Genomic DNA, 8,408 nt, shown 5'->3' on the forward strand with positions numbered 1-8,408 from the left:
TCTCTCTTTTTTTTTTTTTTTTTTTTTTTCGATTCCTTACTCGCCTTTTGCGAAGCAGAATTCGCCAACTGTACTTTTTTTAATTAATTAATTATTTTTTTAATATTTGGGGGATTTTTGTTTTTGTTTTCTTTTCTTCCCTTAATAGGCTTCTGCGAAGCGGAATTCGCCAACTGCATCTTTTAAAATTCGGTCGCTACGGTACTCTCAACTTTGTGCTCAGCTTTCACCGTACTCAGAAGGAAAACTAGTAAGTAGTGTTTTCTCCGTTCTGTTCTGTCGTGTCCCGCTCTGCACGTTAGAGTGTTGCTGTTGGCTGTAGACGCGTTGTAAAGCGCTTTGAGCACGATTGCCTGGCTCGGCGCATAGTTGAGTACTCGATAGAAAGGTTCTTTACTCGCATTTCTCTCCCCGTAATCAGATGTAAAACGAATTACCTGGCCGTAGTGTAGTAGTTTTTTCTCCGTCCTGTCGTGTCCGCTCTGCACGCTAAAGTGTTGCTGTTGGCTGTAGACGCGTTGTAAAGCGCTTTGAGCACGATTGCCTGGCTCGGCGCATAGTTGAGTACTCGATAGAAAGGTTCTTTACTCGCATTCTCTCCCCGTAATCAGATGTAAAACGAATACCTGGCCGTGAGTAGTGTTTTCTCCGTCCTGTCGTGTCCCGCTCTGCACGCTAAGTGTTGCTGTTGGCTGTAGACGCGTTGTAAAGCGCTTTGAGCACGATTGCCTGGCTCGGCGCATAGTTGAGTACTCGATAGAAAGGTTCTTTACTCGCATTCTCTCCCCGTAATCAGATGTAAAACGAATACCTGGCCGTGAGTAGTGTTTTCTCCGTCCTGTCGTGTCCCGCTCTGCACGTTAGAGTGTTGCTGTTGGCTGTAGACGCGTTGTAAAGCGCTTTGAGCACGATTGCCTGGCTCGGCGCATAGTTGAGTACTCGATAGAAAGGTTCTTTACTCGCATTCTCCCCGTAATCAGATGTAAAACGAATACCTGGCCGTGAGTAGTGTTTTCTCCGTCCTGTCGTGTCCCGCTCTGCACGTTAGAGTGTTGCTGTTGGCTGTAGACGCGTTTATAAAGCGCTTTGAGCACGATTGCCTGGCTCGGCGCATAGTTGAGTACTCGATAGAAAGGTTCTTTACTCGCATTCTCTCCCCGTAATCAGATGTAAAACGAATACCTGGCCGTGAGTAGTGTTTTCTCCGTCCTGTCGTGTCCCGCTCTGCACGCTAAGTGTTGCTGTTGGCTGTAGACGCGTTGTAAAGCGCTTTGAGCACGATTGCCTGGCTCGGCGCATAGTTGAGTACTCGATAAAAAGCCTCTTTACTCACATCCCCACATAATAACAATAATAATAATAATAATAATAATAATAATAATAATAATAATAATAATAATAATAATAATAATAATAATAATAATAATAATAATAATAATTTATAAGGTCTTGGGTTCGATCCTCGTTCGCGCATACTTTACAGAGTTGGGCCACGGGTCGGCCAACCGTGCCGGGGTTCAAATCCCGGTTTGGGAGCTTTATTCATACGATTTTATCGCCTCGTCGATTCGAGGCTTTACCGCACGGGCGTCCCTGGGGTAAGAAGCTCTCGCTACGGCCGAGAAGGACTCTAGCGCCGGGACGCTCCCGCGGTAAGCCCTCCCGAGGGCCGAGGGAAAAAAACTTTGGTCGAGCGCATTTCCTCTACGGAGCGAATTTGAATGAAATAAACCCACCACCTATGATCGCACCTGGGACCTCCCCATTGCCGACCGGTTTTGAACTTCGGGGCCCTTCCCGTTAGGGCCCTGTACTCGCTTGGCGGAGTGTTAAACGCGTTCCCGCTACTTCGCTAGAGTCGGGCGATCGACGACTCGGGCTCGATCGAGTTGGCCCACGGGCCGGCCAACCGTGCCGGGGTTCAAATCCCGGTTTGGGAGCTTTATTCATACGATTTTATCGCCTCGTCGATTCGAGGCTTTACCGCACGGGCGTCCCTGGGGTAAGAAGCTCTCGCTACGGCCGAGAAGGACTCTAGCGCCGGGACGCTCCCGCGGTAAGCCCTCCGAGGGCCGAGGGAAAAAACTTTGGTCGAGCGCATTTCCTCTACGGAGCGAATTTGAATGAAATAAACCCACCACCTATGATCGCACCTGGGACCTCCCCATTGCCGACCGGTTTTGAACTTCGGGGCCCTTCCCGTTAGGGCCCTGTACTCGCTTGGCGGAGTGTTAAACGCGTTCCCGCTACTTCGCTAGAGTCGGGCGATCGACGACTCGGGCTCGATCGAGTTGGCCCACGGGCCGGCCAACCCTGCCGGGGTTCAAATCCCGGTTTGGGAGCTTTATTCATACGATTTTATCGCCTCGTCGATTCGAGGCTTTACCGCACGGGCGTCCCTGGGGTAAGAAGCTCTCGCTACGGCCGAGAAGGACTCTAGCGCCGGGACGCTCCCGCGGTAAGCCCTCCGAGGGCCGAGGGAAAAAACTTTGGTCGAGCGCATTTCCTCTACGGAGCGAATTTGAATGAAATAAACCCACCACCTATGATCGCACCTGGGACCTCCCCATTGCCGACCGGTTTTGAACTTCGGGGCCCTTCCCGTTAGGGCCCTGTACTCGCTTGGCGGAGTGTTAAACGCGTTCCCGCTACTTCGCTAGAGTCGGGCGATCGACGACTCGGGCTCGATCGAGTTGGCCCACGGGCCGGCCAACCCTGCCGGGGTTCAAATCCCGGTTTGGGAGCTTTATTCATACGATTTTATCGCCTCGTCGATTCGAGGCTTTACCGCACGGGCGTCCCTGGGGTAAGAAGCTCTCGCTACGGCCGAGAAGGACTCTAGCGCCGGGACGCTCCCGCGGTAAGCCCTCCGAGGGCCGAGGGAAAAAAACTTTGGTCGAGCGCATTTCCTCTACGGAGCGAATTTGAATGAAATAAACCCACCACCTATGATCGCACCTGGGACCTCCCCATTGCCGACCGGTTTTGAACTTCGGGGCCCTTCCCGTTAGGGCCCTGTACTCGCTCGGAAGACCGTTTACGCGGCGTTAAACGCGTTCCCGCTACTTCGCTAGAGTAGTGCGATGGGAAATTCGGGCTGTTCGGAGGTCGGGCTCGGGTTTGCCATACGTGCCTGGGGTCGAATCTGAATTTGCACCAAAAAAATTTTTTTTTTTAGTAGTCCGCAAGAGGAAAAGGGCTACCTTACCAGGGGTTTGGGACGTATAGTAGGGAAGGCGGTCGTCGGTCGGAAAAATTGAAATTGAAGCAAGGCGAGCCGAAAGGCGCGCGGTGGCCTCTGGTACACCCACGGTCACCAGCGCCTGGACGAGCGGTGGTCGGAGAGTCCGGAGTCGGTCCCAGGTTAGCTCCTCGGTAGAGGACCTAGAGTCGTGTGAGCGCGAGCGTGTCCGGGCGGTCGGAGCAGTCCGACCCAGCAGCGAGAAGGCCGAAGGGGTGAACGTTTGTGCGGTAGAGTCGAGAAGGGCCGTCGGCGAAGGAGTCGAGCGCTGGGAGTTCTCGGCGTCTGGGCTTCGGTCGTCGGCGCCCGTAGCCTCCTGTCCCAGCGGGTCCGTCCCGCCGGGTTGGAAATGGATACGCTACCAGGTTGATCCTGCCTGTAGTCTTATGCTTGTCTTGAGGGTTAAGCCATGCACGCCTATGCTCACCCTACACAGAAGGGGAAGCCGCGAACTGCTCAGTATATCGGCGATAATACACGGGGTGGGCGATGTTTGTCCGGACACCTGTAGGAATCCCAGAGCTAATACGTGCACACGAGTCCTCCTCCTAACGGGGTTACCTCCGCGGGGAGAGGGCGCATTTATTAGGATCTTGACCGGCGGCGGGTGGTTAACGCCGCCCGCCAGGCTGAGGCGAACTCTGGGTATGTGACGACCGCTGTTAGCGGCGTGCCCGTTTGCTCGCCGTCCCATCAAATTTAGACGGCCCGGGCAAGAGCCCCCCGTGTTGGCTACGGGTGACGGAGGATCAGGGTTCGATCCCGGAGAGGGAGCCTGCGAGACGGCTACCACGCTTAAGGGTGGCAGCAGGCGCGCAACTTACCCACTCCCAGCACGGTGAGGTAGTGAAGATAAATGTCGGGGCTGGGCTCGCATGCGAGCCTAGCGGTCGGATTGAGCGTAGACCAAACACGTGCCGTTGATGACCTATCGGAGGGCAAGCCTGGTGCCAGCAGCCGCGGTAATTCCAGCTCCGATGGCGTATGTTGTAGTTGCTGCGTTTAAAACGCTCGTAGTTGGATCTCTGAGGTGACGGCAGCGACAAACCGCGGGTGACGTTGCCCCGGCGATTATGCACCGTCGTGGTTTTGGGGATGGAGCAAGCGGTGCCTTCCGGTGCCGCAACCGGACCCTCGCGACGGATCTCGCCGGGCATCGCTTGCCCGTCGCTGCCGGTTTAGTCTCTTTCCGTCTTAAGCCGTGTCGGCTTGGTACGTGGCGTATCTGGGCCGACACTAAGGTACGGGCGGTGTTCTCCCTGAATCAATTGGAGTGCTCAAAGCAGGTCGTGCTCGCACAGCTTTGCTCGGAACGATGTGATGACGCCACCGCCCCGCAATGTAACCACGGGACCGGTCTCCGTGGGGGCGGTGGGCGAGGTCTATAGAGACGGCCGGGGGGCGGCGTACTACCGCGGGAGGGGTGGAATCCGACGATCGCGGTGGGACGAACAAGAGCGAAGGCACCGGCCAAGAGCGCCTTCGTTGATCATGAACGAAAGTCGGAGGAACGAACGCGATCAGGTACCGCGGTAGTTCCGACAGTAAACCATGCCGACCGGTTACGCGGGGACGTCCCCTGTGGGGAAGCCTCGCGAGGCCCCGGAGAAATCAGAGTGCCTGGGCTCCGGGGGGAGTACGGTCGCAAGGCTGAAACTTAAAGGAATTGACGGAAGGGCACCACCAGGAGTGGAGCCTGCGGCTCAATTTGACTCAACACGGGGAAGCTTACCAGGTCCGGACACCGCGTGGATTGACAGACTGAGGCTCTTTCATGATTCGGTGGGTGGTGGTGCATGGCCGTTGCTAGCCCGTGGAGCGATCCGTCTGGTTCATTCCGATAACGGGCGAGACTCTGCCCTGGCGGATAACAAACGGCGGTCAAGAGGGGTCCGTCTCACGGGTTGGGTCGGCGTTCGGCTCTCGGGTCGGGCGTCGGTCTTCCCACTCAGGGAGAGGCGGTGCCCCGGACCGCCGTCGCGCAGGCCGCGTCCTGCAGGGATTGACCTCGAGCAGTGCGTACGAGATGGAGCCATAACAGGTCTGTGATGCCCTTAGACGTCCTGGGCTGCACGTGTGCTACAGTGGTGGCGCCAGCCGGCGCGGTGTAGACCGTGAGCGTAGGAGTCTTCATGTCCGGGGTCGGTCTTCCTGCGAGTTGGGCCGTGAACTCGGAATGCCACGTAGTCACGGGTCAGCATCCCGTGCCGACTACGTCCCTGCCCTTTGTACACACCGCCCGTCGCTACCTTCGGTGGACGGCGCAGCCAGGGCCCCGGAGTGGCCGGCGAGACGGAGCTTCGGCTCCTGAAATCGCAGTCGTCGCGATGTCGCCCGAACTGCGCTGCCCCGAGAGGGTAAAAGTCGTAACAAGGTTACCGTAGGTGAACCTTCGGTAGGATCACGTCCGATTTCGTTTTGCCCCACCCGCCCGCCCGACGGGTGAAGGGTTAAAACACTGTCCGGTGAGGCCGGGCTGCTCCCTGGCCGGGGAGCGGTCCAGGCTGATAAACGGGGCGGCGGCGTTGCGCCGCGAGTAACCGCGCGCGCAACGCTTGCCCCCCCCACCCTTTGTCGTCGTTTGGCCCTTAAGCGAGAGAAAATAAATACAACCTTTGGCGGTGGATCACTCGGCTCGCGCGTCGATGAAGAGTGCGGCCAGCCGTATTGAGTCGTGTGAACTGCAGCTGCCTCATTGAACATCGACGTCTTGAACGCAAATTGCGGCCGTGGGCGTAAGTCACCGGCCACGTCCGTATGAGGGTCGGCCCTACGACGTCGCCGCAACCGGTCTTCTCGGGGGGGACTGAGCGGCGCGACGTGCCGTACCGGTCGGGTCTCGGCCCGACTGGCGGCCGTAGATCGAGGGCTCCCGTCTGACCACGGGAGACGTCGTCCCCACCCGGCCTCTGGGTATGGGCGGGGGACGACGAATAAGACGCGCACCGAAGACGGGGAAGCACGCACGCGATCGGCTGCTTCTTCCTCAATCCTCGGGCCTGCTCGATGTACACGCGAGCGAGGGCTTCGTGGGGGTATGCGGGGAAGTAAGTATAACGACGCGCGGCGAACCCGACGGATGGGGCGATCTGCCGACCTCATATCGGACGAGGGTACCCGCCGAACTAAAGCATTTCAGTAAGCGGAGGAAAAGAAACCAACGGGGACTCCCCCAGTAACGGCGAGTGAAGCGGGAAGAGCCCAGCGCTGAAACCCCCTGGGCCCGTGCCCGCGGGGAGCTGTAGCGTTCGGGTCGGTGTCGAGCGGGATCGGGAGCGCCGCGCGAGTCTTCTCGAGCGTGGCTTGCCCAGAGCGGGTGCCAGGCCCTTGCCGGCGGCGCTCCCTTCCGCCGACCTCGACCCCGGAGTCGGGTTGCTTGGCAGTGCAGCCCGAAGCGGGTGGTAAACTCCACCTAAGGCTAAGTACCTGCGCGAGTCCGATAGCGAACAAGTACTGTGAGGGAAAGTTGAAAAGAACTCTGAAGAGAGGGTGCAAAGCGCGTGAAACCGCCAAGGGGTAAACTGGCTGAGCCGAGCGACGTGTCCCGCCGTGGCGGCTGGTCGCCCGTGCCCCCCGCGGAGGCGCCCCGGAGACGGGGACGCCTTCCGAGTTCGGGGGTCGGGCGCGTGCCCCACCACGGCGGGTCTCCGCTGCCACCGGCACCGGGCCGTCTCGTCCGCGCGCCCTACGCGGGTCGTCGGCCTGCGGATCGTGGGCGCGAGTTGGCACGAGAGCGGTCGTATTCGGGTGCCGTGGTCGACCGCGGACAAACGGCGGCGGTTCGCCCCGGGGGGTTTCGGCCTCCCGGGCGGGCGGCTCCGGTCCGTCGAAAGGTGCGCAGCGTTATTCCGGTACCTGCCCGACCCGTCTTGAAACACGGACCAAGGAGTCCGACGCCTGTGCGAGCCGCAGGGTTTCCACTAAACCCCACGGCGAAGTGAAAGCGAGAGGCCCTCGCGGGCCGAGGGCGGGATCTCTCGGGCGACTCACCGAGTCCCCGGAGCGCACCGCCGGCCCGGCGGTCGCCGCGTTGACGGCCCTGTCGGAGCATGAGTGCAGGCGTCGGGACCCGATAGATGGTGATCTACGCCTGAGCAGAGCGAAGCCGGGGGAAACTCTGGTGGAGGCTCGAAGCGACTCTGACGTGCAAATCGACCGCCCGACTTGGGCGTAGGGGCGAAAGACCAATCGAACCATCTAGTAGCTGGTTCCCTCCGAAGTTTCCCTCAGGATAGCCGGTGCCGACGGAACGATTTTCACTCGGTAAAGCGAATGGTTGGAGGCATCGGGGGCGAAACGCCCTCGTCCTACTCTCAAACTTTCAACGGGTGAGGCGCCAGACCCCCTCGCACGGGCCTGGCCTAGAATCACGGTGCCGAGTGGGCCATTTTGGTAAGCAGAACTGGCGCTGCGGATGAACCGAACGCCCGGTTGTGGTGCCCAACGCAGGACCGCCACGGGAAAGCTAAAAGGTGTGGGCGGTACTGACAGCAGGGCGGTGGCCACGGAAGTCGGAATCCGCCAAGGAGTGTGTAACAACTCACCTGCCGAACCGACCCGCCCTGAAAATGGATGGCGCTGAGCGTCGGACCCACACCGGGCCGCCCCGCCAGCGGAGGGGTGCGACTCCCCTCCCCGGGCAGGCCGGGCGAGTAGAGGTGCGCCCCCGGTGGCGTGAAAGTCCGGGAGCGATCCCGTTCGGAGCCGCCGCGGTGAAGATCTTGGTGGTAGTAGCAAATATTGAACGGAGATACTTTTCAAGGCCGAAGTGGGGAATGGTTCCGCGGGAACAGTCATGTACGTGGTGAGTCGGGCCTAAGGGCGGGTTAGCTCCCTTGCTGAAGCGGTACAGAACACGCGCCGGCGGGCGGCCGAACGGGCGCCGCGCCTGGCCTGTCAGTCACCCTGCGACCGCCGAAAGGGAATCCAGTTAAGGTTCGCTCGGAACCGGGCGGCGGAGAACGGCCCCCCTCGTCGCGACTACGTTCCGGCGTGGGGGGCGCCGCGCGACGCCGACAGAACGGGGGAAACCCGCCCTGGCACCGGGGGGAGCCCGTCTTTCCCTTTTTTGGTCGTTGCCCTGGAAAGGGGCGACCGGGGAAAGGGTGGCCCGGCCCAAAAAACGCCCGTAGACATGGTTTCTCCGGACGCTCACGGGGCGGCCCCC

General features: G+C 59.6%; 1 non-coding gene and 2 pseudogenes across 1 annotated transcript; all 3 read left to right on the forward strand.

Moving 5' to 3' along the window:
- Positions 1 to 3,600: 3,600 nt before the first annotated feature.
- Positions 3,601 to 5,648, forward strand: LOC144961577 (small subunit ribosomal RNA; annotated as a pseudogene).
- A 203-nt stretch (positions 5,649 to 5,851) lies between these two features.
- Positions 5,852 to 6,008, forward strand: LOC144961576 (5.8S ribosomal RNA). Its single transcript, XR_013643208.1, has one exon. It is a non-coding gene; the product is annotated as a 5.8S ribosomal RNA (ribosomal RNA).
- Positions 6,009 to 6,334: 326 nt separating this feature from the next.
- LOC144961578 (large subunit ribosomal RNA) lies at positions 6,335 to 8,408 on the forward strand (annotated as a pseudogene; the record flags this gene model as incomplete).

This window comes from Berghia stephanieae, unplaced genomic scaffold (genome assembly GCF_034508935.2).
Source record: "Berghia stephanieae isolate SIO BIC M18660-M18661 unplaced genomic scaffold, UCSD_Bste_1.3 scaffold3120, whole genome shotgun sequence".
Lineage (NCBI taxonomy): Eukaryota > Metazoa > Mollusca > Gastropoda > Nudibranchia > Aeolidiidae > Berghia > Berghia stephanieae.